Source organism: Procambarus clarkii, chromosome 51 (genome assembly GCF_040958095.1).
Source record: "Procambarus clarkii isolate CNS0578487 chromosome 51, FALCON_Pclarkii_2.0, whole genome shotgun sequence".
In the NCBI taxonomy this organism is placed as follows: Eukaryota; Metazoa; Arthropoda; class Malacostraca; order Decapoda; family Cambaridae; genus Procambarus; species Procambarus clarkii.
In genome coordinates, this window is record NC_091200.1 from 24,706,974 (window position 1) to 24,714,720 (window position 7,747).

The window sequence follows — 7,747 nt, forward strand, 5'->3', positions numbered from 1 at the left end:
GACCACAACCCTCTCCGCTTCCTACATCAAGCCCAATTCACCAACCAGCGTCTTCTACGATGGGCTCTGTATTTACAAGATTTCAACCTGGAGATCCGCTATATCAAGGGTTCTGACAACACCATAGCCGATGCCCTCTCCAGAGTTTATGAAGTAGAAGCGACTCCATCCATTACTCCACTACATAACAACGAACTTCTTCCAGAACCGCAGGCTTCGGGGGAGAGTTGTGACAATAATCTCCTTCAAGAGATTGAGCCTGCTCTTCCCTCCACAATTACGTCGATACAACTATATAAAACTACTATGGAAGAAATGTCCAACAACGACAACAACATCTCCAAGGTTTGCCAGAGCGCAAAACGTATGCAGCCAGGAACACCTGCTCAGACTCAAACCGCCAAACTACCCGTCTTGCTGCCGGCTCCTCTGATTGGTCGCCGGTCGGGCTGCAACTGCACTCCACCCCCCCATACTACTTGATGTCTGGGGCCGCCACGACCTCAGTCCTCAGAATATTCCGTGCTTTCACACAGTTAACACTTCTCCCTGCTAGACGTAAGCTTTGGCGTACGTGTACTGAGAGAGGTGATAGCTTAAAGCCAATATTCCAGCACCTCTCATTTACTTGTCTATTGCACTTCTTGTTATTTTGCTCACTTGTCTTAACGTAACTTTTCATTGTGTCATTTAATTATTCTTATTATTTTGATTGATTGATTTTATTATACGAATTTGTTTGTCCATTTTATTCATGTTTTGTTTATTTAACGTAATTAAAATTCCATTGTTAAAGTTTACTTGTGTTTTGTGTGTCTTCTCCTTACCTTACCACAGACGAAGTTCCAGATTTTCTATTTTTTTTTTATACTATGTGACGAGGCCATACCCCTAGCTTTGAACAGCCGAACACCAACGCGTTACCTTCACACAAGCAACACGGAAATTATCGATAGATACAGCGACAGCAGGAGACTCGACATCAGTGAGGCCCTACACATCAAAAAGTCAATACCAGCAATCAACAATCAATTATCACATAATTACATTCTACTCACTTCATGACCCTGAACCAACACAGAAGCAAGAAGAGAAAATATGCAATAAACCCATTGATTCATGTTCTGACTATGTAAAATTATCTATATTCATTGATTTGCCCATTAGTTTGTGTCAAATCACCCCACCCAAAAACATTTATATCATATCATCTCACCTAAAAACAAATATAAGCATGAAACAGTACAAAAAAATGTGTCTTTGAAAATTTGAGAAGTCTCTTGCAAAACACTTATAGGCATCAGACCATAAATAAAAATTTAAAAGGAACTTTGGAGAGTTAATTTTTCAATTACCCTCGACAGTGAAGAAAAACGTAAGAAATATTGAGAAGATTCGTGTTAAAATCATTAATCTTACCATTTCGGTCATATTCAACAACATATGCTTACAACAATGACTGCTACTAAAATATACTAATATATAAAAATTTATATATCTATATAAATAAAAATGGAAATGTTTGTTTGTTCAAAATCGCTAATCTCCGAAAGTTTTTCATCGATTGCTTTGAAATTTTCAAACAACATTCCATTTGCATCAGAGCGAGTGTGCTCGGATGCTTAAACATTATATATAATGTATAATATAAATAATATATAGATGTAATTCTGTGACAGGGAAAATATGCTTTTTTTTGAAAAACTGGGTTTTCATGTGAGTGAAATCTTCGAAACCTCTTAACCGATTGCTTTGAAATTTTGACATAACGTTTCATTCGAATAGGAGCGTGTTTTTATATACCTTCTAAATACATGCCTCATCTGTGAGAGGAAAAAAACATGCTTTATTTTAAAAACTGCACTATATGTTGGGGGTAAGAGCAACACATGTTGTATTCTCCAAAAGTTCTTCACCAATTGCTTTGAAATTTTGACACAATGTTCCAGTCGAATACACGTGTGTATTTATATGCCTAATATATAGATGCCACTCCTGTGACAGGTAAAGCCATGTTTTTTTTTTAAACAGAGCCATGTGTTGCATGTAAGAGCAATACACGTTATACTAAATATGTTACAATTCCATTTCATTGTTTCAGGTTGCGTTGATAAGTTGAATTTTCATTGATTTCGATTATTTTCATTTTGATTCAAATCAAAATGAAAATAAATAAATAATTATTTTGTGTGACATTGCGTTTGAATTGAGCTGTGTTGTTTACCACCATTCATTTCATGAGTCAACCAGTTCTCGCACTTGCTTATAGTCAATATTGGCTTATTTAATAAGTGCCTATGTGACATACTAATTGATTGTGAATATTTTAGTTTACCTTGAAAAGCTTCATAGAAAACACCGACCTCACCTAACCTTTTTAGTATGTTAAGATAAGCATTTTATTGCTTCTTAATTACAATTATTACTTAACCAATACCGTTGATAGGTTAAGTAATATTTGTAAATAAGAAGCAATAAGATGCTTATCTTAACATACTAAGAAGGGTCGGTAAGGTCGGTGTTTTTTATGAAGCTTTTCAAGTTAAACTAAAATATTCACAATAAATTAGTATGTCACATATGCACATATTAAATAAGCCAATATTAACTATAAGCAAGTGCGAGAACGGGTTGCATGAGTATATGTATAGATGCCACCTTCTGTGTTGGTTTGGGGTCTTGAAGTGGGTAGATTGTAATTATGTTAATTGGCTGTTGATTGCTAGTGATGACTTTTTGATGTGTAGGGCCTGGATGATGTCAAGTCTCCTGCTGTCGCTGTATCTATCGATAATTTCTGTGTTGCTTGTTAAGATTTCTCTAGTGATAGTTTGGTTGTGTGAGGAGATTATATGCTCCTTGATGGAGTCCTGTTGTTTGTGCATTGTTAATCACCTACAAAAAAAAAGGTTGTTGTCTTGCCTATATACTGAGATCTTTGGGGCTGACAGTCCCCAAGTGGGCATGTGAATGCCTTCACATTTAGTGCTAGAGAAGATTTTGAATCTGGAAAGGGCATTTGGAGGTAAGAAAACTACTACTCAAGAAATTATGGGCTTACAAGGCCAGACAAGATTTAAACACTGTGGGTACAATCACAGTAGTAGTAGCAACTGCAAGTTTAAGGACTACATATGCAACTTTTGTGACAAGTGAGGGAAGTGTGTAGAGAATACCTGAACAGAAATAGCAAGGACTTAGAGAGCAGACGACCGGGGAATGCAGGAAGAACAGGTAATGGTACTGCGGTTAAGGCAGTAGAGAAAGATAACCGTCTGAAGAAGCTGCAGGTGAGGAAAGCAGTCTATATTCGGTGACAGAAAAGATATGTTCGGTGAAGTCATAGGTGGTGTATTTTGTAATTAACGAGAAGTTAGTTCCCTTAGACCTGGACACTTGTGCTGCAGTGTCAACATTGTCTAGAGACGGGGCAGACACCTTGCAACTGAATGTAAAATTCAGTAGAAAATCATTAAGTGTATACGATAATGTACCGATTAGGGTCTATGGCAAGGTGTCAGCAAAAGTAGGCTATAATAGCAAGGAAATTGTCCAGGATTTTTATGTAAGGGATTCACATAATCCTAGCCTATGTTGTAAGGATCTCATGGAAAAGGTGTGAATTTTCTTGGCGTGCCTAGGTGAATTAACGATAGTTAAAACAATTGAAAGTTCCAAAGATATGTTGGAAAAATATTCAGTGGGGCAGGTAAGCCAATTAATAGCATGATGGCAAAATTCATCTAAAAAGTAGGGCTTCACCTTAATTTTTCAATGCAAGATCAGTTACGTTCCAGTACAAGCAACTGGTAGATTCAGCCCCGGAAAGGCATGTTGTAGAAGGCATCTTAGAGCCAATTACACACAGTAAATGGGCAGCTCCAATTGTACCAGTGTTGAAGGCAGGCCGGAAATTCTGGAGAATCTGTGCAAATTTTAAAGAACTAAATACTCGCATTCATAGTGAGAGTTGCCCTTTTCCAAAGATAGATGAGTTGTTGTCAGTGGTTTGCATGGGGGCAATATTTTCTAAGATTGACCTGAAAGATGCCTACTTGCAAATGCATGTAGCAGAAGAGGACAAGAAATTGTTAGTGATTAATACCCATAAGGGGTTATTTTAGGTATAAAGTACTTCCTTTTTGGACTCTCTTCGTCTCCAGCAATTTTTCAGAGACTTATGTCCCAAATGTTTTTAAACATTGAGGGGATGGCTAGCTTTTTAGATGACATGTGAGAAGAATGTGGGGAGAATGAGAAAGTACATAATACAAGATTAGAAAAGGTTTTGAATCTTCTGCAAGAGCACAATGTGAAGATTAATAAGGGTAAAATAACAATGAAGACCAAGGCCATTGAATACTTTGAGTACCATATTCAGGAAGTGCTTTACTCCTCACAAAATTTGTAGCTGCTATAGTACATGCTTCGTACTGTAGCAGTACTTTGTACTTTGCCTTTCTATTGGATAATTTCAGCAACGTGGAGAGGGGGGACCTGCTGCATGGGTAACAGCTTCTCTTCCATATCTACCTACCCAGGCTTTGCGCCCTGGAGAGGACACTCCAGCTTCGCCTCGCAGCGTCGAACCAACACGGGAAGCAACAGTCTACCGGTTTTAAGTCTTCTGCTCGATTGGCGAAGAGTGTGACGCCAGGGGTTGCTTCTGACGGTGAGAGGGGTCATCGCGCCCCACTGGGCAGCTACTGCCCGCCTCAAGCTGGGCAAACCCCAGCCAATAAGGTGTTGCCTCGCCACGGTCCGTTAACCTCACTGGGTGCGTGGGGTTTAGGGTGAAAACCGACAAGCGGCCCGACAACTTTGCACCAAGCAATACCAAGCCAAAGAAGAAAATATCAACTGCCCTAAAGCTGGGCACATGGAACGTCAGGACACTGACACCAGGTTTCTCTGACGACCTGCAAGAAATCAATGATGCCCGACAAACAGCAATCATCGATACGGAGCTGAGCAAGCTGCAGATGGACATTGTTGCTCTCCAAGAGACCAGGCTCCCAGGATCAGGATCTGTGAGAGAGAAGACCTTCTCTTTCTTTTGGCAAAGAAAACCTCCAGATGAGACCAGAGAACATGGTGTGGGATTTGCCGTCAGGAATGCACTGTTGGGACACATTATGCCACCGATGGGGGAAACTGAACGAATTCTGTCTCTGCAACTGCACTCCCAAACAGGACCAGTCAATGTAATTAGTGCATATGCACCAACCCTGACTTCTGCAGCAGAGGCAAAGGAAAAATTCTACGATGACCTCAACTGAGTCATAGCGAGAGTCCCTGTAAAGGAGCCACTGTTCATCCTCGGCGACTTTAACGCCAGAGTGGGTGCCGATCACAACATTTGGCCCACTTATCTGGGTCAATTTGGCATAGGGAGGATGAATGAGAATGGGCAACGTCTGCTAGAACTCTGCTGCCTTCATGGTCTTTGTGTCACCAACACGTTCTTCGGCACATCAACACCGAGTATCTTGGAGACACCCCAGATCCAAGCACTGGCACCAGCTTGACCTGATTCTTACCAGGCGTGCAAGTCTACCCAGCGTCAAGATTATGCGTAGCTACCAGAGTGCTGTCTGTGACACCGACCACTCCCTGGTATGTAGCAGGGTCAAGATGCAACCAAAGAAGATTCATCACTCGAAAAAGGCGGGCAGACCTCGCATCGACACCAACAAGACCCGCAACCAGGACAAGGTGGAAGATTTTGCACGCGTGCTCAAGGAAGCTCTCCCTGGCCCAGCCGGGGTCACTGCCTGTAAAAGATGGGAGCACTTCAGAGACGCTGTGTTCAACGCTGCCATTTCCACCTTTGGCAAGAAGACCAGCAGGTCGGCAGACTGGTTCGAGGTTCACTCGGAAGAGATGACACCTGTCATCGAAAAGAAGAGAAACGCCTTGGCAGCCTACAAAGCCTGCCCAAGTCAGCGCAACTTACAGATCCTTCGGGCCGTCCGCTGCAAAGTGCAGCAGAGCGCCAGGCGATGTGCCAACAACTATTAGCTCCAACTCTGCTCCCAGATACAGACTGCAGCGGATACAGGCAATGTAAGGGAAATGTATGATGGCATCAAGCAGGCCCTCGGCCCAATTCAGAGGAAGACCGCTCCTCTGAAATCTGCCACTGGCGAGGTGATTCAGGACCAGACACTGCAGCTGAAGCGCTGGGTCGAGCACTACTCTGAGCTATACGCCAGGGACAATGTGGTCACCGAAGATGCCCTGAGCGCCATTGAGTGTCTGCCTGTGTTAATGGAGCTCGACAGTGAACCGACCCTGGAAGAACTCAGCGATGCCCTAGACTCCCTTGCTTCTGGTAAAGCTCCTGGCAAAGATGGCATTCCTGCTGAGACCTTGAAGTGCTGCAGAGGTAGCCTGCTCATGGAGCTGCATGAAATTCTCTGCTTCTGCTGGGAAGAAGGAGAGGTGCCACAGGACATGAGGGATGCCAACATCGTCACGCTGTATAAGAATAAAGGTGACAGGGGCGACTGCAACAACTACCGTGGAATCTCCCTCCTCAGTATCGTCGGAAAGCTGTTTGCTCGAGTCGCATTGAAGAGGCTCCAAGTACTTGCAGAGAGAGTCTATCAAGAATCACAATGCGGATTCAGAGCTGGCAGGTCCACCATCGACATGGCCTTTTCCCTCAGACAACTGCAGGAGAAATGCAGGGAACAGAAGCAGCCACTCTTCGTAGCCTTTATAGAACTGACGAAGGCCTTCGACCTCGTCAGCAGGGATGGCCTGTTCAAGATCCTCCCCAAGATCGGATGCCCACCCAGGCTCCTTAGCATCATCAGATTTTTCCATGAGAACATGAGGGGCACCGTGGTCTTTGATGGCCTAACACCAGACGCCTTTGACATCCAAAGTGGAGTAAAGCAGGGCTGCGTACTGGCTCCAACAATATTTGGGATTTTCTTCGCAGTTATGCTGCGACACGCCTTCGGATCTGTCACGGAAGGTATTTACCTCCGGACCAGGGCAGATGGAAAGCTCTTTAACCTCGCCAGGCTGAGTGCCAAGACGAAGGTTCGGCTGAGGTGTCTGCGCGACTTCCTTTTTGCCGACGACGCAGCAGTCACTGCCCACTCAGCTGAAGACCTCCAACGGCTCATAACCCGCTTCAGCGAGGCCTCTCAGGCTTTCGGACTCCTGGTAGATACCTGGTTGATGGGGTTCTGGGAGTTCTTCTACTCCCCAAGCCCGGCCCGAGGCCAGGCTTGACTTGTGAGAGTTTGGTCCACCAGGCTGTTGCTTGGAGCGGCCCGCAGGCCCACATACCCACAACAGCCCGGTTGGTCCGGCACTCCTTGGAGGAATAAATCTAGTTTCCTCTTGAAAATGTCCACGGTTGTTCCGGCAATATTTCTTATGCTTGCTGGGAGGACGTTGAACAACCGCGGACAGAGAACAGACTCACCATCAGTCTGAAGAAAACACAAGTCATGGGACAAGGAGTGGACTCCCCACCTGACATCGGCATCTCTGATTCCAAACTGGAAGTCGTTAACGACTTCGTGTACCTGGGCTCCACAATCTCTGACTCCCTCTCTCTCTTGATATGGAGCTAAACAAACGCATTGGTAAGGCATCTACTACCATGTCCAGACTGACAGAGAGTGTGGGCCAACAATAGGCTAACTGAGTATACTAAGATTCAGATGTACAGAGCCTGTGTCCTGAGCACTCTCCTTTATGGCAGTGAGTCTTGGACACTCCGCGC